Source organism: Megascapheus bottae, chromosome 23 (assembly GCF_031878675.1).
Source record: "Megascapheus bottae isolate mThoBot1 chromosome 23, mThoBot2.hap1, whole genome shotgun sequence".
Lineage (NCBI taxonomy): Eukaryota > Metazoa > Chordata > Mammalia > Rodentia > Geomyidae > Megascapheus > Megascapheus bottae.
Genome location: NC_143531.1, coordinates 22,224,161 through 22,251,849, shown reverse-complemented (window position 1 = coordinate 22,251,849; position 27,689 = coordinate 22,224,161). Strand labels below are relative to the sequence as shown.

At 39.4% G+C, this 27,689-nt stretch overlaps 1 protein-coding gene across 1 annotated transcript in view; it reads left to right on the top strand.

Moving 5' to 3' along the window:
- The window catches only part of Fhip1a (FHF complex subunit HOOK interacting protein 1A), a 147,610-nt gene that overhangs the window by 17,124 nt on the left and 102,797 nt on the right, over window positions 1-27,689 (top strand). The window contains exon 2 of the mRNA XM_090356862.1: window positions 24,077-24,196. The gene's annotated coding sequence lies outside the window, so the exon portion shown is untranslated. The remainder of the gene's footprint in view (window positions 1-24,076; window positions 24,197-27,689) is intronic.

The window sequence follows — 27,689 nt, the reverse complement described above, 5'->3', positions numbered from 1 at the left end:
ATCAAGGTTCAAAGCCAGCCCAATCACAAAAGAACCTGAGACTCTTATCTCCAATTAAGCTCTAGAAAACAGGAATGGCGTTTGTCTCAAGGGTAGGGTGGTAGCCTTGAGCTGAAGAGCTCAGGGACAGTGCCCAGGCCTTCTTCAAGCTCCATGACCCACAACAAACAAACAAACAAAAAACAACCAGAAACAGAACTTACTTATGTAATTCTCTTTATTATATTTCTTAATCTCTCCCCTTCCAAAACCCAAAGCATATGATTGGTTTAATTAAAAACAATAACAATAACAAATCCTCTAAATGTGCCCTAATATATATTTTTTCTTTTTGGTCATAGGGCTTGAACTCAGAGCCTAGGTACCATCCCTGAGCTTTTTGGCTCAAGCCTGATGTTCTACCACTTTGAGCCGCAGCTCCACTGCTCTTGGTTAATTGGAGATAGTCTCAGGGACTACCTTACGGGGCTGGCTTTGAACCTCTGTGGTCAGATCTCAGCCTCCTGAGTAGCTGGGATTATAGGTATGAGCTACCAGCACCCAGCTAGAATTTCATTTTTTAAAAGTTGTGTCTTAGAGTTTTTATTTCTTTCTCTCCCTATGCTTGCATCAGGGATGAAAGAGTAAAAACTTGTCAGGACCCTTTATTGAATTAATGGTATCTAATTGATTTGGTATGAGTGATTAAATAGTTTCAACTTTTTGTCATGTTTTCTTCAGTAAAGCTCAAGTAGTTGTGTTCTCCATATACAAATTTGTTCTGATTCTTGTAAACTCCAATGAAAAATATAGTAGTTAGCTTCCTAAGTAATGATAAAGGTTATATTCTTTGCTACTGTGTATGCAGAATTAGGGAGTGGCTTAGTATCAGACACATCAACTCTGGGGTCTTGAGTCTGGGTATTGCAGGCTTGATGAGGGTTGAGATTATTATTTGTGACACAATAATACCTGGCCTGAAGTAAGTGTTTTTATAAATAAGTTTTTGTTCTTTAATTGTTGACATTATATGGCTTAAGCCAGTTATTTGTATAGCTACAAACCTTTTAATCAATGGAAAAAAGTCCAAAAGGACTTGACCTTCAGGAAACAATGTTAAGATTTCTCCCTCCCTCCCTCCCTCCCCCCTTCCCCTCCTCTCTCCTTCTCCCTCTCCCCCTCTTCCCCTCTCCCTCTCCTTCTTTCCTTCCCAGCCCTGGGGCTAGAACTCCAGGCCTGAGCACTGTCCTTGGGCTTTCTCAAGGCTAGCGCTCTACCACTTGAGCCACAGCACCACTTTGGGCTTTTTTCTGTGTATGTGGAACCAAGGACTCCATCTCAGGGTTTCAATGCATGTTAGGCAATATGCCACACTCTCGGCCCCTCTATCTCTTCCTCTTCTTCCTCTTCTTCCGCTTCCCTTCCCTTCCCTTCCCTTCCCTTCCCTTCCCTTCCCTTCCCTTCTCCTTCCCTTCTCCTTCCTTTCCTTTCTCCTTCCTTTCCCTTCTCCTTCCTTTCCCTTCTCCTTCCCTTCCCTTCCCTTCTCCTTCCCTTCTCCTTCCTTCCTTCTTTCCTTCCTTCCTTCCTTCCTTTTTCTCTTTATCTCTTGCTTTCTTTCTTGAAATCATGGGGTATTACTATGTGGTCCAGGCTAGCCTTGAAGTTGTGCCATCATGTCCAGCCCAAAAATTGAATACTTTTGATGGTTCTGGGGATCAATTTCAGGCCTCATGTATGCTATGCAAGGGCTCTTCCACTAAGCTACATGGCTAGACAGATTTTTACCTTGTACAGTTTGGGAATTCTTCTGCTCCTCCCCTCCCCCACCTCCTTTTTTCCCCCCTGTAAATGAACTTATGTTTAAATTACGTGTGCCTCCATTTTCCTCATCTGTAAGGTGACTGTGTAGGATGTCATCTATTAGATGACAGACCCATGGTGATGCTCTGAAACTCCTCACCAACTTTCTGTGATTCTTTGGTTTTGTCTTCTGCTTAAGCAAGAAGACTGGGGACATTTGTATCAAACTCTTTGATCTTGAAGCTTAGAACTGGAAGGACTGAACACTAGGGCCCGGGGGAGCTCTTTTCTTCTCTTAATCATTTAGTGTTTCTGTGTTTCTTTGATCTTTTAACCCTCCCCTCCAGCTTTCCATCTCCTTCTGTGTAACATTTATTCTATAATAAAATATTAGGATAATGAAGTTGATTATGTTTGTTGTGTCTGTTTTCCTGGTTGAGTCTAAGCCTCACAAGGGCAAGAAATCTTTGTCAATTTTGTTCAATGCCTGACATTTAGCTGGTAGAGGCTCAAAAGATATTCTTGGATGAATGGATGGCTGAATCTTTGATTGTCAAGTGCATGTTTCATTGGTCAGTTCTGGTTCTCTGAAACCTTTCACTTTTTTTTTTATTTCTACCAGTGACACTACACCATGCTACCAAGAGCAAACTGTGAAAAAGAATCAGCAGCTACATCTGAGAAAGAAGCTTGATGATTTTCAAGGAGGTTAAAACAATCACTTGGTTCTGGGCACAAAGCAGGGATAGTATATTCACATAGAAGGCAAGTGAGGCTAAATCTTCTCAGAATCTCATGAGCCAGACCTAGGAGCCACGGGGTAATGTACTTCAAATTACCAAAATGTATTATTAAATGAATAGCTTTTATTTTAACTTCATACTTGGTCTAACATTTTTATTTGCATCTTATGTCATATTCATTCTATTGGAGCCTTTTTGTTGCTTCCAAAGCTCCAGTAGATGCATCTAGTTAAATCTCCAGAATTTTCTAGTGTGTTACATTGGTGTCCCTTGTCCTTCTGCCACTCTGAGTACCTCAAAAAGCACTCTTGAGAACCCATTCACTTTGCATTGATGTCTTGCCTGTAACCATCTATACCATGTTCTGGCACTTCTGATTACTGTGTTATTTGTGATTTCTTCTTTATTTATGTATTTATCACTTTCCTTACATATATAACCTTTTGGAGATGAGCAAATGAGTCACAATTCACAACCAGTGCAAAATCTAACTTGTGCTACAAAACTTGCATGTTGTTAGTTCATGTATTAATTTCAGAGGGGTTAGAAGATTCTGAGATCAGGTGAGGAGCACCACTTTTGAAGTCATGAGAATTGTGTGTTCCACCCCAATGTGTTTCGATTGCTTGAGAGATTAGGATGAAAGATGCAGAGATGGGAATATTTGTGAATACAACTTCTTTTTTTTTTTTTTTTGCCAGTCCTGGGCTTGAGCTCAGGGCTTGAGCACTGTCCTTGGACTTTCTCAAGGCTAGAGCTCTACCACTTGAGCCTCAGCACCACTTCCGGGTTTTGCTATGTATGTGGTACCAAGGAATCGAACCCAGGTCTTCATGCATGCTAGGCAAGCACTCTACCACTAGGCCAAACTCCCAGCCCCAGTGAATACAACTTTTGGCTCTTAGCTTGTGTGTGCACAGGGAAGGGATTTTGTGGGCTATTTATTTTTTATTCCTTGTTCCTTTATAAGGTTCCCCCTCACTGTATCCTTACCCTAACAAAGGATGATAGGTCAGACTGGCAATGAATGCCATTCTCTGCTGTGATTTGGGGTGAAGGATCCTCAGTCCCCTATCCCTCCATCCCCATAGGTCAAGTCACAGTCAGACCTCCATTCTAAACTCCAGTTTACACAGGTGAGAACTTGACTCTGAAGCTTCTTCATTTAACAATGACAAACTTGCTAACCAGCAGCCATTGCACCCAGGGCCTTCTTGGATGAGTTTTAGACACATAACTTACAGTTTTTCTTCATATGACTTGTATGCCCATCAGTTTAACAATTCACAGAAGATATAATTAAAGCTATGAAAGCCAAAGAGTATAGGGACGATTCCCCTGTTATTAGGCAGTCTTCAGCATCACTGTGGTAATAGTGCTTTGTCTAAGGAGGCTGGAAGCTCTGCCAGTACCATGTGGGCACTGGTGTCATAAACTGAACTAACACTGCTGTCATGATAATGCAGGCCCTACCTGGTCTTGGTGTGGCAGGAGCAGCAATTCTTGCCTTCTGCTTTGTACCTTTAATTCTCTTTGCAGTAGAAAGCAGGGTCAGGAGCTCAGAGCTAACTGCTTATGCCTGGAGCAGAGTAGCCTGAGCTGTATTCCTGAGATGTCACACTCCTCACCTGGTCCTCTGCTTGGGGAGATCAGAGCTGATTCAGGGAGCAAGTACTTCCACCTTCCTTCTGCAGTGCTGCAGTGTTTTCTGGAAGGCTTCCCATCAGTGGGCCTGACTCAGTGGGATGACATCTTAGTCTTTGTATGTAGAATGCAATGTCCCTCCTAAATTCTGACTTTACTGTTAATTGATTGATGAGTTGTTTCATTGTATCTATTCAGTAGATATTAGACTTTTTACTGAGAGATGAGTGCTGTGTGGAGCTCTGTGGAGGCGCATAAATCAAATAAATGTCTTTGAACAGTTCCTGTTCAAAGCAATTTGGAATATTAGGCAGCACTGTACACTGAAAGGCTGGCCATAGCAAGGACTGAACTCTGCGATAGATCTCACTCTGTGGAGCTGTGGGGAGGGATGCTGGTCACAAAACCTCTCAGAAGATGAAACAGACACACACAGACAGAATGGTAAATAGTTAGCTATTCGGTGTGATACTCCTGGCTCCTTCCAGAACTTCTTGTAGACTTTTTGCAAAATGTACTCTGCTGCACCAATAGTGGCTATATGCAGCATTTTTAAAATGTAGAAATAAACACTTTTCATCTGATAGCTTACTGTTTCATTATGTGCAACGCTGTTAGATAAACATGACAGATACATTTAAACAGGAAACTGCCAGACAAGTAATCTGCATGTAGAGAAAAGGTCTAACCGCGGCTTCCCCTCCTCCCCCAAGTACTGGAATATTAAGGGCCTCCTACTTAGCAGATGGATACTCTGCCACTTGAGTCATATATCTCCAGACCAGCTCTTTTATTGGTTAATTGTAGATGAGGGGTCTCAGATTTTTTGCCTTGTTAGGCAGTTCTCCAGATCTCAGCCTCCTGAGTCAATAGAATTGTAGACGAGTCACTGGTGCCTGACTGTAACTCTGTGATGTCTTTTGACTTTGGACCACAGAAATTTGAATTGCATTGGTAGAAAAAAGCTGGGCACTCTATGCTATAGCTACTCTGAGTGTTGTCCCTGCTAGTTTTAAAGGAAGCTGCCCATTTTTCTGGAGCCTAAGAGAAGAGGAAGCAGAAGTCAGGTTTGTTGGAATGGACAGGCGCTAGAATATTCCTCACTGATTACTTTGGCAAGAAAGCCAAACCTCCTGTGAGGTAAAGAGAGGTGTGTGGGGTGTGGACAGCAAAAAAAGAGTGGAAAATCAGACCAAATGGAAGCTTCGAGGCAGCTTGTAAATACATCTGGGCCAAGGGGAGCAAGGTCTGCTGAGATTTTGAAGTAAGTTCCTTAACTGTGTAGTATGGGCTACCAAGGGCTGTAGAACAAAGAACTGTAATGTATGGGATCTGAGATTTACTCCAGGGCTTCCTGTTACAGTAAACTTTAAAATAAATGATGCTTTCGCTTGGCTGCAGGGACTGTCCTTTGTCTGGTTTATCTCATCAGAGATGGCAGAGTTGCTTTTCTGGGGCACTTCCCAAGCTGTGAGCAAAAAAAGGGTCAGGGAAAATGTCTCCTTCTCAAGCCTTTGGATGTTGGACAAACCAGAACTACCAAATAATCAGCACCTTTAAACAAACAAGCAGCCCTCTTGTGCCTTGTAGCTCTCAAAGCCTCTCTGTCTGCATGACTTTAACACAAGGAAATGGAAAGAAGAGGTAGCCTGTTGCCAACCTGCTTCACAGGAACATGAGCCCTGGGGAAGATCTGTCTCTGAGAGAGCTGGCTAGCCAAACCTCACACAGCCTTAAGAGAAGCTGCAATAAAGAAGTGTGAGCACATAGGAAAACATTACAGAGTTCTGTCTTGAAATGTGAATATATCACAGAAATATTTAAGAAAATCAGATTGATGGAGGTTGTTTCTGTTGCCTAGAGGCTTTAATAAATACTTAATAAACACTGAAGGAGGAGGAGGCAAAGTTGATGCAAGAAATCTAATACTACAGAATGAAAGCAGAGCCAGGGTGGGCTCTGGGAAGCCCTCTGAATTCTCTGTCTCATTGCATCAAGTGATAGGTTTTCTGGAAGCTACAAGCCCAACTGGTCCAGTTTGTTTTCAGATTTGGAAGTAAATAGTGTAAGCAGCTGCTGCCTGGGCAGCCTCTCCATCTGGAATATCATTTAAGAATTTGGCTCAATCTCAAGTGATTTATGTTTAGTAAACAAGATTATCTTCAGCTTCCCATTGTGAAGGAGCAAATGGTTTGGGGTTTAGTTGTTGTATTTCAGCCTCTTTTAATTGCTTCTTCAAGGTAATAATGCATTAAGCTCTCGTAATTCCCGCCAGTGTAGATTTACAGTCATGGCTTCTAAAGCAAGAAACAGGAACTTTGGTTGATGGAAGAATGGTTGAAACCTTAATAGGCTTACTGTAGACTCCCCAGACTACAACTGCTGGGGGAAAGGCAGAGGAGGGAGAAAGGGCTTTCACTGACTTGAAATTAGCATTTTAGTTTTTCTTTTCTTTTTTTATATATTTTTATTGTAATTAATAGAAGGGTTACATTATATTCACCAGATAGAAGGTGCATTACTTCACAAACATTGATACCCTTTCTCATGTCTTGGTTCCCATTTCCCTCCCCCCGCATCTTGTTTTCCTCCCTTCCCTATCTGACTTCAAATAACCAAATACACATATTTCTTTTTTTTTTTTTACAAGACAAATCATCCTTTATTTTATGAACATACGAAATAAAGGAACTCTCAAGGTAGTTGTTTTGATTGTTTATGCTTTTTCATCTTTTAAGAGTTTAATTTCTGTGCAATAGAGACAAACATTTCTGAAATTATAGGTGTCCAGTGAACAATTACATTTCTTTTTTTAAGACATAAGGATATATTATTATGATCACTAAATGCTAGCATTTATTAAAGCTTGAGTAACTTTTTAATGTGTTTCTGCATTTAAATAGTTTGTGGAGGTTCTAGAATAAAGGTTTTTTTTTATTATTATTAGTTCTAACTTTATGAGAAAGAAACTTCTTTCTGCAAAGAAATGATCATTTATTCTGCAAGGCTGACAGGAAATATTAATGAAGTATTTCAGGGCCTAACATTTAGAAAAAATGGTGTATTGTGTATTTCATGTTCTGTGCAGATGGAAACAGCATCTGGCTGTTAAGTTTGTATCAGGTAGCCACCACCATCCTTCTAGAACCTTAAATTGAAGGTCTCTTTCTCAACTTTTGCCTTAACATTTTAAGTTTCATATCTTACAGTACAAAGCCAAGCAAAAGATAAAGAAGGTCATTCTGCCTCTCTGATTTTTATCAGCCATTTTGAATCCAGGTCTTAAACTACTTGGCAACCAGCCATGTACTTGTCATCTGTCTCCTTAGTTAAGTCTAGTCTTATCAAGAGTAAGTTGACCAGCCTTTTTAATCACTTGCCTAAAAGCTTTAATTTGTAAAATCAGCTGAAGAATTTAAATGGATGCTCAAGTGTGGATTAAGCTTGTGAGCTGTGGAAGTTGTGAGAACAACAGGAATTCACTGAGGGGAGAGGAGAGCTGAGATTTAGATGATTTGAGAAGCCCTCTATATAGAGGAAAATGGAGCAGTGCTTCAGTGATGTCATTGTGTGAAGTTGGTATGAAGCTGATTTGACTCACAAACAGTTCATTTTGGTATACTTTTTTTTTCTTTTGGTCGGTTGTGGAGCTTGAACTCTGGGTGTTTTCCCTGAGCTCTTTGGTTCAAGGCTACCTCTCTACCTTCTGTTTTTTCTTTTTTTGCCTAGTGATTAATTAGAAATAAGAGTCTCACAGGACTTACATGCCCAAGCTGGCTTTGAACCGTGATTCTCAGATCTCAGACTTCTGAGTAGCTAGAATTACAGGAGTGAGCCAGGATTACAGGCTCTGGTGAACACCTGGCTTAGTATGCTTTTTTTTTTTTGCATTTAAATATGCCACCTATTCTTATAGGACACTAAAGTGTGTGTTAGAAAATTGGAAGTCTGTAGAAAACTTAGACTTCCATCATAGATAGAGGACAGAAGAGGGCAGTGCATTATTTAAAGCAGTGGGGAATGCTGGAGGACAGATACTGCTCAGAGAACAGCAGCAGGATCTATGCTGGGCATACAGAGGAAAGAAAGTTCAAACAAGGGAGAAGGACAGATGTTTAGCATAGAAGGCTCTCTAATATGGAAGCCCAAAGAACCAGTGGCATTTTTGGCTTGATTTTGGAAAATGATGAAGATGGTGACATTTAGATGGAATCATGACATACTTACTTTATTTATGGGAACTGTCTAATGCATGTGACTAAGAGAAGAAGACCCAGAACAAACAGTTGAAATGGGATGAGCCTACTCCGGCATGAATATGAGGCACGCAATGTGAGCCTGCTGCCTGGAAGGAGATTTGTTTTCCTTCCAGAATGTGAGCATTTAGGGTTGAAACAGAGGAAGGGGCAAACCAGCCCCTTCCTCTGGTGTTTACCTGAACAGCCGATAGTATTCTGCAAAGCAGGAAAACTGTTTTTATCTAGGGCTTAACTAGAGATGATTGTCTTTCTTTCTTTCTATTTTGCCAGTCCTGGGCCTTGAACCCAGGGCCTGAGCACTGTCCTTGGGCTTTCTCAAGGCTAGAGTTCTACCACTTGAGCTACAGCACCACTCTGGCTTTTTTCTATGTATGTGGTACCAAATAATCGAATCCAGGTCTCTGTGCATAATAGGCAAGCCCTCTACCACCAGGCCAAACTCCTGTCGCAAGAGATGACTATTTTATAATATAAAAGATATAACAGGTAGGAAGTTGCTATGGCGGTGTCAGTGAGTGCATGGATGCCAGTGGAATTGAGGGTGTTAATGTGTGCTGTTGCATACTTCAAAATTTTAAGTACTTTTGGCCTCTTTTATAAGTGTCCTTGCCTTGAGATACAGCTGAACAAAGTTGGGTTCTTTACGTCCTACAATTTTCTTCGGTGAAAAAAATTTTTACATCTTTCTTTCTTTCTTTCTTTCTTTTTTTTTGTTAAGAACAAAGGTACTAGGCGATGGAAACCATGCAGATGCCCTACTGCAGATGAATGGATACAAAAAATGTGATATATATATATATATATGTATGGAATTCTATATAGCCAACAGACAAAATAAAATAATGGCATTTGCAGGGAAGTGGATGAATCTAGAGTGAATCATGTTGAGTGAGACAAGTCAAGACCAAAGGAACAAAAGGCGCATGGTATCCTTAATATGTGGCTATTAGATTCAAACAGTACAAGAGCGAGGACTCAATATTTGCATACCCAATGCTATGGACATGGGATTGGAAATATAAACACAACTACATAGACTTAAAAATCTATGACTCTATAGACATACTGTTTTATTATATAGATTAATATATATCTATGACATACAAACCCTCAGCCTAAATTCAATTATGTTCTAAAAACTAAGTGCCAGTGATAGTATATAGAGATTCCCTTCTTGAATACTTGTTTGTTAAATATGTCATTTGAAATGTGATGTAAAAATCAATGTTAGGGCCAGGAGTTTGGCCTAGTGGTAGAATGCTTGCCTAGCATGCACGGACACTAGGGTTCAATTCCTCGGTACCACATACATAGAAAAAACCCAGAAGTGGTGCTGTGGCTCAAGTGGTAGAGCTCTAGCCTTGAGAAAGCCCAAGGACAGTGCTCAGGCCCTGAGCCCAAGCCCAGGACTGGCAAAAAAGAAAAAAAAATCAATGTTACACGTCACAGCTGAGCCTTCACAGAGCAGGATCATCAAAGTTACAGTGATAGTGCCATTATGAGGTCAAGTAAGAAGAATTTTATAGAAAATGGCCATCTTCACATCTTGTCCCACTGCAGGGCTTCAGAGGCCTGAATGTAAGGAGTGCTTACTTCCTATGGTAACTGTCCCTTCTTCTGATTCTCTCCCAAAGAACTTGCCTGACAGGTTTTAACTTAATTACTATTTTTTTTTAATTCTGGAAAATTCTGCCTCCAAAATGATGGTATTGCAGATATATTCTACCATGTCCAGTCCTTTTTTTTTTTGTCAGTCATGGGGCTTGAACTCTGGGCCTGGGCACTGTCCCTGAGCTCTTCGGCTCAAGACCAGTGTTCTACCACTTGAGCCATGGCACCACTTCTGGTTTGCGGGTGGTTAATTGGAGATAAGAATCTCCAGGACTTTAGTGGCTAGGTTGGCTTTTTTTTTTTTTTAGAGAATTTATTAATGTTTTGCAGATTTCACTTTAAAATAATGATTAAAGTAGAGTTGTAAATAGATAAACTAGTAGTCTAGTTGTTCATTAAAATCAAGCATGATGTATCATGACTGATACCAGTGGCAGCTACAACTAGGTTTGTGGGCACCATCTTCCTTATGGAGACGTGTCCAGCTTTGCACTACACTCATTGTAAGTTGTTGTGATGGTTATGGTTACTCTAGACAATAGAAATAATTTAGCTCCATTATAATCTTTTTTTTTTTTTTTTTTTTTTTTTTTGCCAGTCCTGGGCTTGAGCTCAGGGCCTGAGCACTGTCCTTGGACTTTCTCAAGGCTAGAGCTCTACCACCTGAGCCTCAGCACCACTTCCGACTTTTTTTTCTATGTATGTGGTACCGAGGAATCGAACCCGGGTCTTCATGCATGCTAGGCAAGCACTTTAACCACTAGGCCAAACTCCCGGCCCCTCCATTATAATCTTATAGTACCACTGTTATATGTGGTGTCTATTGTTGATTAGAACACTGCTGTATGGTACATGACTGTAATTGTGATTTCTGCCTTGGTTTGACTAGATTCTATCCCAGTTCCTGGAACTGACAGGCCTGATTTCACAGTGTTGTTGGTTGAAGCTAACCCTTTTAATGCCCCTTCCTTCTAGCTACTTGAGTTTGAGATTTTGTGTTAGTTGTCAGCATTGTCAGAGAACCTCAGAAAACATTTTTATTGAATGAAATAATAAACACAAATACCTTTCCTACAGAAGTTTTGGTTGCTTTGGTTTAGAGGAGATGGGCAAAAAGTACTAGACTAATCTGAAAACTAGCTAAAGCAGGGGTGTGGGGGAAGGACTAAGAGTGTGGCACAAAGTATAAAGCACCTTCCTAGCAAATGTGAGATCCTGGGTTCAAATCCTAATACCAATCAACCAACCAACCAAACCTGAACAGGTGCACCTGTTTTGTGCTTCACAGTATTGCCATGCCAGTTACTGAAGACTGTGCTCCTTGCAGAGTTTGCATGACAGGGCATGATTAAGCAAAGGTAATCACCCCCGGAGTTTGTTTTTCACATTACATTTTCAGGGTGAGTGGCTGCCCTCACTGAATTTGAAAGCTGCTTGGTATGACGTTTAGATCTTCATGATAGAGTGATTTGACAGCTGATACTCTGTGAACCTCTGTTGTGAGGCTTGAACTCTGTCTGGGCCTGCGCACTGTTCCTGAGCTCTTCAGCTCAAGACTACTTGAACCACAACCCCACTTCCCATTTTTTCTTGTGGTTAATTGAAGATAAGAATCTCATGTCTTTAGTGCTTGGGCTGGCTTTGAATCGTAATCCTCAGATCTCAGCCTCCTGAGTAGCTAGGGTTACAGGTGTGAGCCACTGTACTTGCCTGGCTTAGTATGACAATTCTTATTCAATAATTCCTAACGGATTCTGTTGCACTCAAAGCTTGGGAACCTCTGTGTCTGTTAATCCACTGATGGCGCCAAAAGTTGGTCTCCGACGCCTTATCTTACCCTCTTCCTACAGCATGCTTCATGCATGGCTTTAGAAATTCAATATATTTTTAAAAAATCTTACATGAAATCTCAAGGAGCTTTAGCTTCAAAATACATTTCCTAACTTAGGCTTCCAATTTAGATCACTCCTCCTAAGCCCCTTTTCTTTGGAAACTTCTGAAACAGCCATTGGGAATGTATGAGCATACATTTTTAGATGTTATCTTAGTTGTTTATCAAAAGGAGTGATTTTTCTGCTTAACCTACGGAGTCTTATTTATCTGAATCCTGCCAAGGAAACCTGGGAACCTTTCTGCTTCAAGTCTTTACAGATGATCTGATAGATTTCCTAAGTGCAGAACCCATGTAACTACAAACATCTTATCTAGGGGACTTTGTTATCATTATAAGCCTGTTCTTTTTTCTAAGCGTTTATGATGAAGTAGGCAGTGATTTCACAGGCAGTAACTTGACATCTCAAGAACTAACCCTGAGAGGAAAACAAACAACAAACAAGGTTTGAAGCCTTGGGTCGGATCCCCAGCATTACTACTAAAACAAAAACAAAAGTCATGTGCTAAAACAAAGCAAACAACACACACACACACACACACACACACACACACACACACACACACACACACACACACACACAGAGACTTTGCTTAGAAATCCAGATACTTTTTTTTTTTTTTTGGATGTAGTTACAGGTTTTCATTGGATTCTGGAAATATTGCTTCTCTTCTCATTCTCTTTTCAAGCTGGTTAGCCATTATTTTAGAATGGTTTAAACAGGTTTTCACAAGATTTGCAGCCATTAGATGGGAAGAGCTCTCAGGTCAGATATGGCAATCCTATAGTCTTGTATGAAGAGAAAGATTGCACCACTACAGAACTAATCTTGCTCAACTGTCTGGTGTTTGGAAAGAGGAACCCTTGTTCTTATCATTAACAGTAGTACATTTATACAATGCTTCTGTGTATGAAGTAATTTCAGGTATAATTTTGACCTGAAATTTGATCTTATATATTGAGAATGCTCATGTGGTAGGGTACTTGCCTAGCATATGCAAGGCTCTGGGTTCAATCCCCAGTAATTTGGAAAACAAACAATTCTTTCTTAAGGGGCATATAGAACAGGTGGCTATTGTCCCTATTTAGGGGTAAATATAGGGAGGCTGAGAACAAAGAGGGAAACAGTCTGACTAGGCTCACTTATTACCTAAAAGCTGTGGACTCACCCACCAGACTTCTGCTCTAGTTGCTCATGAATGTGCTTGAGGTTGGGGGAATAGTTTAATGTTTGAGTGTATGCCTAGCAAGTACAAAGCCTTGAGCTCTATCTTTAGTACTAAATTAAAAAAAAAAACTAGATGATTATTTTCTAGCATATGAAGTCACTTATCTCTAAAAGTAGATCATGTTAAATTGTGAGTTTCTTGTGTACGGTTTCTTATTTTATTGCTTTAAAAAATCAAGCTTTATAGTTAGAGTTAGTATTTCATCATTTCTGGTCCCTCTTCCTTTGCCCATCACGCTGATCTTACAGAATGCTGTTCCATGCTGGTTTCTCCCCGTCACACACACGTGGATCAGGGGATGGTAAACTACTGGCTGCTGGTTGTATCATCTAATTTTCATGAACTTGTTCTCTGGGTTACAAAGACTACTTCCCTTGCAACTCACATTACACAGCATTAAAAACTGTGTATGAGAGTTTACTGAGGAGCAGTAGCAAATGTAAGATAAATTGAGAAGCAAAGGGGAAAACTGTGCTAAGAGCGTCTCATAAATGAATTCTCATCATAGAGCACAGGGCTTTCTCCAAGTGACAAATGAACTCCAGAATCATGCTTTGCATTTTTAAATAACATGCTGTAGAGTAATTCCTTTGTACTCAAGCCAGAGGCCAGGGCCTCAGTTTATTCTTCTTGTGCTTCTTGCTTAATGGTGTAGCGAATAAAGCTGGGTATGTGGTCATTGCATTTACTTTTATTTTGCAAACGTGTTGGGTCTGTGACTCCATCAATAAAGAAGTGCTGTCTGTTAAGGCATGCTGGCCTATAAAAAGTGTGAACAGGCTTGGGGCCAGAGAATTTTCCAAAAGGAATATTGTGCTTAGAACATGACTTGTAAAGATCCTTGTTCTGACTTGAATTGCCGTTTTACACCAGCAAGGTCACTGAAAAGGACATCAAGATGTCAGTCATTTCTTTTGATTCCCTGCCATCAAGTAGGTAGAGAAGGTATTAGCAACTATGGGTAATGGGTCTCTTGTCAGCAAGTCAGAAGGGCTTAATGGTGATAGTGTACTCAGAGAAAATGACTGAGTTTCTATGAGGAATATGCATATTAATGCTGTTCAGACATTGTTTTTGACAGGTGGGTATAAAGTATCTGTATGGACTTTAGGATTTGTGCATTTGTGGTAAGTGGAACAGTAAAGAGAATAAAGGAAAAGGGTTCCTGCTCTCCTCACAATCTGTCAGTAGAGCCCCAAGGGATCATGGGAAAGCTCTGTGTTCTTCTAGTTAGGGTTGTGCTTTTAGACTGTATAATTGATAGTGATATCTTTGCCCTTGCATCCTTGTACTCAAGTTTTCATTTTCCTTTCTTTGGTCTGGGGCCACATTACTGTTTTGTTCCAGGATTTTAATTTGTGGGGCCCAGAGAGTGGGTTTGACTATAACTAATTGCTCGAATGCTGGCTGGTGTGGACTTGACCTTTCAAAGTTGAGGCAAAGATGCCAAAAGTTACAGTTTTACCTGAATGAGCTTTTCTATTGCTTCAATCTCAGGGAAATAAGTCTCCGTGTCTGGGGATCAGGAGTGCACTTGTGGAGGAAACTGTGGAGAGGAGTGGGGCAGGGTTCTGTTCAGCGGCTTCAGGGTTCCACAGTATTCCAGCTCCTAGTGCTGGTTTCTCAGGAACAGAATCCTTCCAGTGACTCAAGGATTCGGAGGGAGCCTGGAGCAAAGCAAGGATAGATTTCCTTGAAGTTCTATTAATTCTGGATCTTTCCTGGCATCATTTTTTTCCTTTAGAACTTATTTTAATAACTGAATAACACATCCATAATTAGCAAATTGTTTATATGCAAATGGCATTATCTGGCATCATTTTTTCTTCATTTATTTTTTATTATTGATGTCATGTATAGAGGGGTTACAGTTACACTTGCCAGGTAGTGGGTGCATTACTTCTCACACATTAATACCCATTCTTATGTTTTTGTCCCCATTTCGCTTCCCCTAGCCCCTCCCAATCATCTTGTTTTCCCCCTTCCCTTTCCTATTTCTTTTTTCCCATATATTTTTATTGTAATTAACCTGGCATCATTTTTATTTTTTATTTTTATTTTTGCCAGTCCTGGGCTTGAGCTCAGGGCCTGAGCACTGTCCTTGGACTTTCTCAAGGCTAGAACTCTACCACTTGAGCCTCAGCACCACTTCCAATTTTTTCTATATATGTGGTACCGAGGAATCGAACCCCGGTCTTCGTGCATGCTAGCAAGCACTTTAACCACTAGGCCAAACTCCCGGCCTCCTGGCATCATTTTTAAAATTTAACTGTAGTCTGTTCTATCACTCCTCACCATATGAAAATGGTACTCTGAGGGTGGATCCTTGTGATATAGAGTTGACTTGCATCAGAGTAAATAAAATAATCTAGTGTGGCAAGGATTACTTTATTTACTCAGATGTCACATTGCAGGCTAAAGTGGGAGGGGTGAGTTTAGTTTGGTCAACTCAGTGAAACACTGTTTTATTATTATTATTTGCTTATTATGAGCAAGGTGTTTTTAAATGTGGGGAGTGATTCTATCAAGCCTATTTTTCCTGGAAGTATTGCGTTATCATCATTGCACAGTAAACTCCAAATATACTTGTTTACTGAAGCCCATCTCATGTTGAATCCATTTCATTTTTATTGGAGAATGGAAAAGGCTCAAGCCTTTGCTTTGAAATTTCTTGAAACACGTAGACATACCACACACAACATACTTTTTCTCTCATTCTCCTTTTTTTCCCCTTTCTCTTTTTACTAACATAATCTCTTTCATGTTTACAAATGATAATCTTAGTCTCTTATTATTCTGGTAAGTGAAATATTACAAAGATCTTTAGAATTGTTAGGAACTAAGGACAGGGGAACAGTATTGACGAAGATGTGTAAATCACTTTCCTATATTAAGCGGTGGCTTAGTACTTTTTTTCTTTTTTTAACTCTAAGACTCTAGCTTCCTTGTTAAAAAGTTGCTATCACTTTCTAAACTCCCTCCCTTCATCACTGTAAGGAATTTCCAAATTGGTATGACTACCATTTTCCTACCTAATTTTATAAAGCATGTTACATTTAAAATATTACTTTAAAAAAATCATTCAGGGGCCGGGAGTTTGGCCTAGTGGTAGAGTGCTTGCCTAGCATGCATGAAGACCCGGGTTCGATTCCTCGGTACCACATACATAGAAAAAAGCCGGAAGTGGTGCTGAGGCTCAAGTGGTAGAGCTCTAGCCTTGAGAAAGTCCAAGGACAGTGCTCAGGCCCTGACTTCAAGCCCAGGACTGGCAAAAAAAAAAAAAAATCATTCAATGTCTCTTCCTTGGCCCATGAAATGTAAAGACTGACTTCAGTTGACTTCATTTTAATACTCTTATTTTATTAAAATCTTGCAACATTTTAGTCAAGTGCTAGGATATAATTTTCATAGCTAAATTTAAAACCTTAGGCCCGATTTTTATTTCACTTCTTTGTGTGCAGAGCTTAAAGGTCAAGACTGGATATACATTACAGTTTTTATATAGAAAGATCTTTTTCCCTCTGCTCACCCTCTTGACAGCCAAGAAAATCAAGAGAACAATCAACAGAGCAGAGATTTGTCCTGTGTGCTGGAATTTGCTTTCCTGGCATGAAAGCATGTTTGTGGCTTATAAAGGAATGCTATGTAACAATGTGAAGGACAGGTGTTTACTCTGCCTTGGACCAAGGTGAGAATTTGAGAAGCTCAAGTCAGGCTCTGCATTGGAGGTGTTTTGGCACTTGACCAGTCTATCAGTTTTGCTACCTATTATTGAAACCAACGAGTAAGTGATGACAATGTAATTTGACAACTCATAATATAGCCCTAAAACCTCTTTTCTTTTGGTTGATATATTTTAAGCAGTTGAATATATTTTCCATAAATTTTACTGCCTTCCATTTACCTTTGAATAGAAGCCAATGAGAAGAAAAATTTAGAAGGTTATAAGCAGTGATCAAGTGAACTGATGTAAAAGGCCTTTTGTGGCTTTAAGTGTGTGCTGGGGGATTACGATAATTTGACAATGAACTGTTGGAAAATGATATTATTTACTGTTTAGAAATAATGCAAATGGGCTATGCTTTTTAAATCCAAAGTTCAAAACACTTAGTTATGCCTCACTGGCTCAGTCTTTGCTCATTATTACTTTATATTGACAGAGTTAAATACAACACACTGCTATACTGGATCTGCCCACGGTTTTAAAACATAAAGTTTGATTAAATTCTGAAAACAAATGATAGATTCTGTCCAGTATCATACATGGAGGTTTGTGAAATTTTGTTTACAGCCTCAAGTTGGTTTGTCCAAGTGACAGAAGAGGAAAAGGGCATAAAGACTGACTACTTGTAACTTCCCTGTTCAAGCAAAAATCTTTCAGAATTGAAGGAGCAAATGGTTTTGTCAAAGTTGGGTTTTTGGTTTCTGTACTGGCTGTAATATAGCTTGTCCCCTGGGGAGTGTGTGGGTCTGTCAAGGTCACACAATACTTAGTCACTCAACCTCACCATCTTTGGGACACTTATGGATGAAGGTCAGTGGTGCATGTTGCTTGCTGTGAGGATCATGGGGTGTTGAGAGCAGAGCGCAAACTTAATATAATGACCATAATTTCCAAGTATTTCTTTGGTGGCCATCTGAGGACTCATTTTGGCTCACCTTATATAGGGACCTACACAGTTTTCCTCTTATTTTCAGTCAGTGTTGTCATTGACTTATGCTTTAGTATTCATAAGATCATCTGACCTGAAATCACTTGTCATTTGTTTTAACAGTTAAGGTAAGGAATTGAAAGCTAGATTCCGTAGGCAGTCATTTCAGAGGACCACACAGAGACAGTCACATTCAGGAGGAGATTAATAAGAAGGTTTATTGGTAGGACCATCTTCCCCATGGGAGAGGGAGAAATATGGTGCCTGTGCCCATGTAAGCTGATCCTTGTAACACCGAGGCTAGTGGTGGGAGGTACTCTGTTAGGTCTGGGCAGAGAATAGGTGTGCCAACCTATCTTCAAGGGAATAAGGCAGGGTAGAGTTCATGTGTGGTGGGGGTGGGAGGGACTTCTGCTGATGCAGCTGGAAGGCTCCAGGCTGTCCGGAAATGCTGTGGGAGGGGCTAAGGACCTGACTTGGGGAGAATTCTAATGGACTGGAGTTCTAGTCTCAGCTCTGCCACTGTGTGATCTTAGCTCTTTTCTCTCTTTCTCAGCTTGTATTTCCTACAAAAGTAAGAAAAGGGAGGGAAGAAAGGGATAAGTGAAAATGGTGGAAGGGGTAGAATTGATCAAGATGCATTGTGTTCATGTTTTATTCAATGGCAACTTCGTTTAATGACTTAAAGGTAATAAAAAATGGAAGAGACTGGTAACTTTGATGACAGGAATATCATCATCCCTGAAATAATTTTTCGGAAGTCAGGAACCAAAAGTTGGGGAAAATCAGTGGGACTGATTTCCATAATAAAGAGCTCCTACAAACCTATAATAATGAGTCCAACATTCCTGTAGAGAAAGGGACAAAATAATCTACTGGAGAACAGCTGTGGCTTTTAAACAAATGGAAAGATGTTTACCTTGTAGGACATATTTCTTTTCTTTTTTTTTGTTGGTCATGCGGTTTGAACTGGCCTGGATGCTGTCTCTGAGCTCTTCAGCTCAAGGCTACTGACATACCCCTGGGCCTGAGCATTGTTCCTGAGCTCTTCAGCTCAAGGCTATTACCATACCTGTTGAGCCACAGCACCACTTCCGGTTTTCGAGTGGTTAATTGGAGATCAGTCTCATGGACTTTAGTGCTCAGCTGGCTTTAAACTGAGATCCTCAGATCTCAGCCTCCTGAGAGGCTAGAATCACAGGTGTGAGCTACCATGCCTGGCTGTAGGACATATGTCTTGTACCTGCACCCTGAGGCACCAGTTAGAACAGCAAAGACTTAAAAATTCATCTGAACTTCTCTTTGTTTTGTGCAAGTGCAAAATGACACATTCTCTTCAGTGGGCAATTTGACAAAAATTAATAATACAAAAAACCTCATGTTTCTTAGATGAGTTTTTTACAGTCATAGTTTCAATTTTAGAAATTTATCCTAGGTACAAATATATAGTCCTAGGAAAATGTGCACCCATATATTCTGTGAAACTATCTTTCATCTACATAGTTGTTGGTACTCATTATACTAGTGTTTACAATGGCCAAAGACACGAAACAGCCTAAATGTTTATCAGGAGGATATTAAATAAATACATGTGTCACTGCTACACGTTAGAAAGGGTGCTAAATAGTGTATATGAGCAGGGCATGGTGGTTCATGCCTGTAATCCTAGCTGCTCAGGAGGCAGGAGGCTGAAATGTGAGGATTGTGGTTCAGAGCTAGCCTGGGCACTAGCAACAGTGAGACTCTTATCTTTAATTAACCACTAGAAAACAGGAAGTGGCGCTGTGGCTCCAGGGATAGGGTGATACCCTTGAGCTGAGGAGCTCAGGGTTAGGGCTCAGGCCCAGATTTCAAGTCACATGACCCACCAAAAAAAGTAGTGTATATATTTATTTGTGACAAAATGATAGATTCAAGATGTTTTCTTTAAATGAATAGATACAGCTTTTGGATAGGATAATTTGTTGGCTGAAGACATACCCAACATTTATACACACAACACATAAAATTAATTTAGCATATGTCATACACTTAGCCCTCATTATATGTTAGTGGTATTTATTATTTTCATTGTAATCACAGGGTTCCTTTGCCTCCTTTGATTTTTAACAGTTGATGTAGCACCCTGTAAATACTGATTAATGAGACTAATACTTCAGCTATTCATTAATAATGTTATATATATTGCCTGAAGTGTGGGTCTTGGTGGATCTCAGTACAAGCCCTATTCACCAAAGATGTCAAGTAATATTGGAACACACAGGAATAAACAAAGCTAAGCTTCTTTTCCCTGAGAATTGAGATATATAATGAACGTTCTTTGTGAAGACTCAGGCGAATACAGCACTTTTCAAATTGATTATGAACTTTAAACAGCGACTACTTTTTAAAAAGAAACATCTTATGAACAGCTGCTCCATTGTAAAATATTACCACTTTAACACCTGGATTTGGCTGTATTCACCTTCGTTATTCATTGTAATAGATAGTATTCTTGACTCATGCCTAACATGCTTATGGTCTCTGCTTCTTTTCTCTCATCTGTAATCTGCTTCAACTCAATAATTTGTTCTCTAGCTGAGACTCTTCCAGAGTCATTCTCCCTGTGTTAGGTTTCTTGGGTATAAGAGAACAAATTTTGTATTACTAACATGAAATCTCAGGAATTAATTAAGCTTCATTTGATTCAGCTTTTCCCAAAGTTTTAAAAGGTTTGCTGGTCAGTGGGAGGAAGAAAGTCTGGGTGGATTGTTGAGGCTTTGTGAACGTGATGTTCGGATGGTGGCATGGCTATGGGAGTAAGAGACATGGCTCTTACCTCTATCTCCTTCATTTTCCATCTGCTGGCTTTGACTAGGTCACACAGCCCACCTGTGCTTCAGCTTCATCCTTTGTAAAAGCCAGGCATTCGATTTCAGTGATCAGTACTAGTCTGACTCAAAGGTATATTAGTGTGTTTAGTGTAGTCAGTAAAGATTGGAAGCTTGAGTATTTTGCAAGTTTCCACATATGAATATAATAAATTCATCGTGTGCTCCAGTTCAGCCCTCCAAGAGAAGGAAATTAGCCAATAATTAGCTCATAGTTAGCTTTGTGTATTTGAAAACTTGTGGAATTGTTTGACACATCTCTCTTTGTTGGTTAACAAAGTGACACAGGTCACTGTGCTATGGATGAATCCACATTCCTGTGTAGAGCTCCTTTGGCTGGTTGCACTGATGGAGGGAGAGATGTTCACATGGTACTTGCTTTCACCTTCCCCTCCACACCCCACCAGGGATCATTTGGTGGTTTTGCTGTGGCTGTAGATTTTTTTTTTTTATGCACTCCTATCTCTCAGCAGATTTCTAAACTTCTCACAGTCGAGGTCTAGTTCAGTGAATTTATACCATCTGGAAATGAGCTTTAAATTTTGTTCCTCTATTGAAATTAGGGCTGTGACATAGCTCTTAAAAAGGAATGATTGTGAGAGTGAATTTGCTTTTATTATGTGGAGATAGAATGTTTTGTTAGAAGGAAAGCAGTTGCCTGGGGAGAGATCCGAGTGTGACTGAGTTGTTAACTGTCACTGTCTCCTCTTTTTAGCAGGAGACAGATTTTGTTTTTAAATGAGATGACAACCCAGAGAATTATCAAGACCCAGTGAATTTTAAGAACGCTCTTTCAGTTTACTTGATTTCCATTTACCACTGCTTCTTATGTCATTCTGTGCATTACTGTCAAAAGATCGTCTTAGTTTGAAGCCAGGAAGCAATGCTGCTGGCGGAATCCTGATGGTAAAATACAAGGGCTTCTCAGTGTATCCATTACTGATACACAGTGGTGCCTTATTACCTAAGGAAGAGCACATATGTGTGAGATGCTTTTCTCATGAATTAGGGATGTCCTTTCATTATTCATGAGTTGCATTGTGAGGAAAAGCTTGAAATCACCTGAAAAGCATCTGGAAGCACTCTGTAATTTTTAAGCGGCAGTAGAAGAGCCTGCATCCATCCAGGACATGATGATAAAACTGTTCATGCAGGATTATGAAATGGCAGTAGAATTCTGTTACTTGCAAAACATCTTGTGATTTAAATGCCTGGAGGTTTGATTATGAGGTGATAACTGCCTGGTCCCAGGATGTTGATACATAGTTAATTGATTATAGAAAAAATTTATCTGCATTGAAATGTTATCCTTTTCAGATGTAACACTTTTCATATCCAACTATTACCACCACTGAGCCTAATCTTGAAAATCAAGGCCACACTGTGCCTTCTCTCTCCTCTTTTTCCCCTTTCATGAAAGGTTGTATAATTAAAGGTATTATATACTCTACTCATCTGTAGGTTGAGCCCCATTTGTGTGTTAAACCTCTCTCTTTTTCTCCCCTCTCTCCCTCTCCCTTTCCCTTTCCCTCTCTCTCCCTCCCTTCCTCTCTCTCTTCTCTTTCCTTTTTCTCTGTCTCTATCTGCCCCCCACCCCGCCACCAGTCCTGTAGACTGAACTCAGGGCCTGCGTACTGTCCTTGAGCTTTCTCAAGGTTAACACTCTACCATTTGAGCCACAGTGCTGCTTCCAGTTTTTTTCTGTGTATTTGGTACCAAGGAATCAAATCCAGAGCTTGTGCATGCTAGGCAAGCACTCTAGCACTAGGCCGCACTCTTGGCTCTTAAAACTTTTTAGCGAGTTTTAGGAACCTTTTTTGTTGGTTGTGGGGCTTAAACTCTGGGCCTGGACACTGTCCCTGAGCTCTTCAGCTCAAGGCTACTTCCCTACCCCTTGGGCCACAGCACTGCTTCCAGTTTTCTGACTTTACTTCCAGTTTTCTGATGGTTAGTTGGAGATAAGAGTCTCATGGACTTTGGTGCCCGGGTTGGCTTTGAACTGCAGTCCTCAGATTTCAGCTTCCTGACTAGCTAGGATTACAGGCATGAGCTACAGGCTACCTTTTTTTTTTTTTTGGCCGGTCCTGGAGCTTGAATTCTGGTCCTGGGTGCTGTCTAGACCTCATGCCTGCTAAGCTGGTGCTCTACCACTTGAGCTTGACCACCAGCTCTACTTTTTTTTTTTCTGTTTTTTTTGAAGATGAAAAAGAACTTTTCTGCCTTGTTTGGTCTCAAACCTTGATCCTATAGATCTCAGCCTCTGGAGTAGCTAGGATAAGAGCCACTAGTTTGTGGCCTAAGGAGTCACCTTTTATTATGTTGGCTGTTGAAGAAGAATTATTACATCAGTGAGTAACTCACTGATTGAATCTTAGTAGACAGAGCTATTGAAAAGACTTGTACTTGAACTGCTTACCTTAACCTACCTAGAAGGGGGTTATTTTACCTAATATTTATAACAGTTATTACATTAAGATCATGATAGTTAATACAAAATAACAAAGAAGGGAACACAAGTTGAGTTTTACAATGATGTTCCAAAAATGTGCAGTACTCCCCAAATATTCCCATCAGTGTCCCTAGACAACAATGGCTGAAAATTCCTTTTTTTTTTTTTAACCTTCCATGACAGTCTACTTTGGGTCTTAGACATATTGGCATAATAATTTTCGCAACATAAATGCATGGCTTTCTCCACTGTTAAACCAGAAAAGTAAGCTGGCAAATTACCCTACATGAGAGAAATACAGAGAATAAAAGCTAGAGGTATCAGGGTAGCAATAAAAGCTTCCAAAATACTGACCCAAAATACTTAGAGGTACAGAAGGCAGAAGCAATGCAAATAATAAGCAAAACTATAAGAAGCCATCATTCAACATCGCAACAGGTAGGAGCTATAGAAAGTTTTCAAGAACATTTTTTTTAAAGAACAGTAAATGCTATGCTAATTAAAAAACGTAGAAGCCAAAGCAGACAAATAAATCTATCACAATTTTTCCTAAGTGCAATTTTATCCACTATTAGAGAATTTTATGAGACTATAATAAAATGGTTAAGGTTACCCTAATGTGGATTTATTTATTCTTACATTTTTTAATTCTCTTCTGAAAGAAGAATACAATTTCTTACATCTCTTAGAAAATGGAAGAGCTCTTTTTTACTTTCTCCAGCTTAGTAAGGTTTTTCAATTTTTGCCTCCCATTCAGATTTCTAAATAAATATTTGTTTTTTTAACTTATTTATTTCTTTTCCCTTTTTAATGACGAAGATAAATGCAATCTGAGAACTTAATGCTTGTAACGTAATGGTAAATGGGGGGGAAGGAGAAAATAGAGAAATGTAGATTGAGTTTTACAGTTTATTAACAATTTGGACCTTTAATTTATTTCTTTCTGTAGATTTTGTAAATCTCGGAGTTCCTGGCAGAGCCAAATGTTGGAAATCTTTTCCAGTCCTCTGAAGAGTGAAGTAAGCAACCACAACCGAGAAGAGGGCTATAGAAGGAGGAGGAATTACAGGCAATGTCTCCTTTTTTTTTTTTATAATGGTTGATGTGGATCATGGATATGTGTTCAGTAACGTTTAACAATAGACTTTCTGAAAGTAAGCTTAATTGACTTACATATCTAGATGAACATTGTCTTGTTCCAGACAGGCCTTCTGAGAGCCTCTATTGTCTCTGCTGCTTCAAGTATTTTGAAAATATTTGTTTGTGCTGTGTGCTCACGCCTGTAATCCTAGCTCCTCAGGAGGCTGAGAGGTGAGGATTGCAGTTCCAAGCCAGCCAGGGCAGGACAGTGAGTGAGACTTTTTTTTTTTTGGCCTGTTATGGGGCTTGAACACAGGGCCTGAGCACTGTTCTTGGGCTTTTATCTCAAGACTAGAGCTCTACCACTTGAGCCACAGCACCACTTCTAGCTTTTTTTCTATGTATATGGTACTGAGGAATTGAGCCCAAGTCTTCCGTGCTTGCTAGGCAAACACTCTTAACACTAGGCCGAACTCCTGGCCCCTGTTAGATTCTTTATCTTTAATTAATCACCAAAACATGAAAGTGGAACTGTGACTCAAGTAGTAGAACACTAGTCTTGTACACAAAAGTTCACAGACTGAGCCCAGGCCTTGAGATCAAGCCCCAGGACCACACACACACACACGCGCACACACTTGTTTGGAAATACCCTTTTCTTTAGGTAGCATTCTTTATAGTATCCTGTTTGTTTTGCCATGGCATCTTTCAGCCCTAGAAAGATGTGTTTGAGAAATAGTCTAAACTCCTTTAGAGCTGTGGTGGTTAAGTGAAGCCTTTTGATCAAAATCAACAAGTAGCACTAAAAAAGCAGTGTTTCTTTTTCTTTTTGTAATTCATTCATGTACTGAAAAGCTTATGTGATATTGAAAATTAATTCAAAGAGGTGAATCTATGTTTAAACAATGGTGGCATTGTTAAAGTAAGTGGTTAGGCTCTGTAGTTTATGCAGAGGAATATTTATTTGAGTGTATAAATATTGATACTCTTTCTTCTTAAAAGCAATCAGTCAAATCTGCCAGGATTATGGATAGGTTCCCATATTAATCAGGTTAAGAAGATGATAGCTGAATGTCCTTAGAAGGTATACCTCTAAGGCTTTGTAATTTGCCTCTTGTAAATGATCCCTCCAGGTGTTTTGCAAGATTTCCCAGAGTGTTATTAGAGTACTTGTTAAAAGTACATATTAAAATTTTAAATTACAGTGCTGGAGGTGTAACTCATTTGCAGAAAGCATGCTTAGGAGGAGTGAGGCTGGATTCAGTTTCTAGCTCAGACACAAAAACATGCATTTCCAGGCCCCTCTCAGGACTGTCTCCAAAGACTACCACCCCAGGACCAGAAAAATCCAACTTATACCTAATCTTCTCATGTATTCTAAATTTAAAGTTTTCCTTGCTTTGAATAAAACAATCTGGCATGCTATTTGACATATAGTTAACTTTTCAAGAAGCTTATTATAAAATAAATTTGATAGTCTACCTGAATAAAACTGTACTTTGAACTTTATGGCTAAATTTGAAGGGGCTATAGTTTTCCTTGCGTACAGATGGATGTCTGCTTTTCTCATCTAGATTCCATGTACTAAATTTTATTAAGTGTTACATATGCTAATAACTCAAGGATAAGAAGTAATAATTGGCATTAGAGGCATGTTAAAACTTAAGAGATAAGAATGTGATTCAATTTTATAAGTTAAGGGTATTAATTTCAAGTGGATGTTTCTTTACTAAATATTTATTGGTATAATATATCTTATTAATATATATATTATATAATATATATATTTAAAATTTTTTTAAAAAAAGTTTTGGGACCAGGAGTTTAGCCTAGTGGTAGAGTGTTCATCTAGCATGCATGAAGCCCTGCATTCGATTCCTCAGTACCACATACGCAGAAAAAGCTAGAAGTGGCTCTGAGGCTCAAGGGAAGGGCATTAGCCTTGAAAAAAAAAGTATCCAAGGATAGTGCCCAGACCCTGAGTTCAAGTTGCAGGACTGACAAAAAAAACCCAAAACAAAACAAAACAAAACAACAACTGGCTGGGAATTAGGTCTAGTGGTAGAGTGCTTGCCTAACGTGTACTAAGACCCAGGTTCGATTTTTTGGTACCACATACATAGAAAAAAGCCAGAAGTGGTGCTGTGGTTCAAGTGGTAGAACGCTAGCCTTGAGAAAGCCCAAAGACAGTGCTTAGGCCCTGAGTTCAAGGCCCAGGATTGGCAAAAAAAAAAATACATTGAGTAAATAAAAGTTGTTTTTAGTGTTAAGAGCATTTGAACTCAGGGCTTCCTAAGCAGGCATTTATACTGCTTGTGTCACATGCCAGCTGTTTTTATTTTTTGGGTAGTATCTTGTATTTTTTCCTGGAGCTAGCCCTTTTCTATACCTGTACCTCCTACATAGTTGAGATTGTAGCTTTGCATGGTGCCCAGTTTATTTGTTGAGATAGGATCTTGTGAATTTTTTTCTTTCAAACTTGCCTTGAACTGTAGTACTTCTGATTTCTACATCCTTACTAGCTGTGATTACAGATGCCTAAACTACTGTACTTAGTCTTAAGCCTTATACTTTTTAAGAATTATGGTAAGATACACCTAACAAAATGTATCATCTTAGCTGTTTTTAAGCATACAGTTCATATATTTCTATTATGTATCCATTTTTAACATCTATTACCAGAACCTTTTTTTATCTTGAAAAGTTGAAATGTCATACCTATTAAACAATACCACAATACCTCTCCTTTTCCCGTCCTGCTCCCGGGCAGCCAACATACTATTTTCAGTCTCTTGAATTTAAGTACTCTGTGCCTCATACAGTATTTTATGCTTTTATGACTGGTTATTTCACTCACCATATGTCCTCACAAAATCATTTGTCTCTGTTTTCACTTTTTTTGGTATCTATCTAGAAGTAAAATTGCTGGGTCTATGTTTTATAACAGTTTTTCTATTCTACATTCCTCATCTTGTTGTGGTTTTGATTTGCATTTCTCTAATGATTCATGCCATTGAGCATCTTTTCCTATGCATGCTGGTCATTTGTGTATCTTCTTTAGGACAATGTTTGTGTGTTCAGGTCTTTTTTCATTGAAATTTGTTGCTGTTGTTGTGTTCTCCTTTTATCTGGATTTTCCCCCTTCTCAGACATAGAATTTACAAACATATTTGCCATTCTGTTGTTTGCTTATTCACTCAATAGAGCTCATTTTATGGTGTATAGAAGTATTTTTGTGTAGTCTAATGTATCTATTTTTTTTTTTTTTTACTTCTGTTGTGTGCTCTTTTTACTGTTGTGCTTTTGGTGTCATGTCTAAGAAAACATCACTAAATTCAGTATTGTGGAGCTTTTCCCATATGTTTTCTTGTAAAGGTTTTATAGTTTGGGCTCTTGGATTCTTTTTGAGGTAATTTCTTGAGCAAAGAATCATCTGTAAGAAGTATCATAAAATCCTCTGCTTTTAATTAAAAGTACATTTC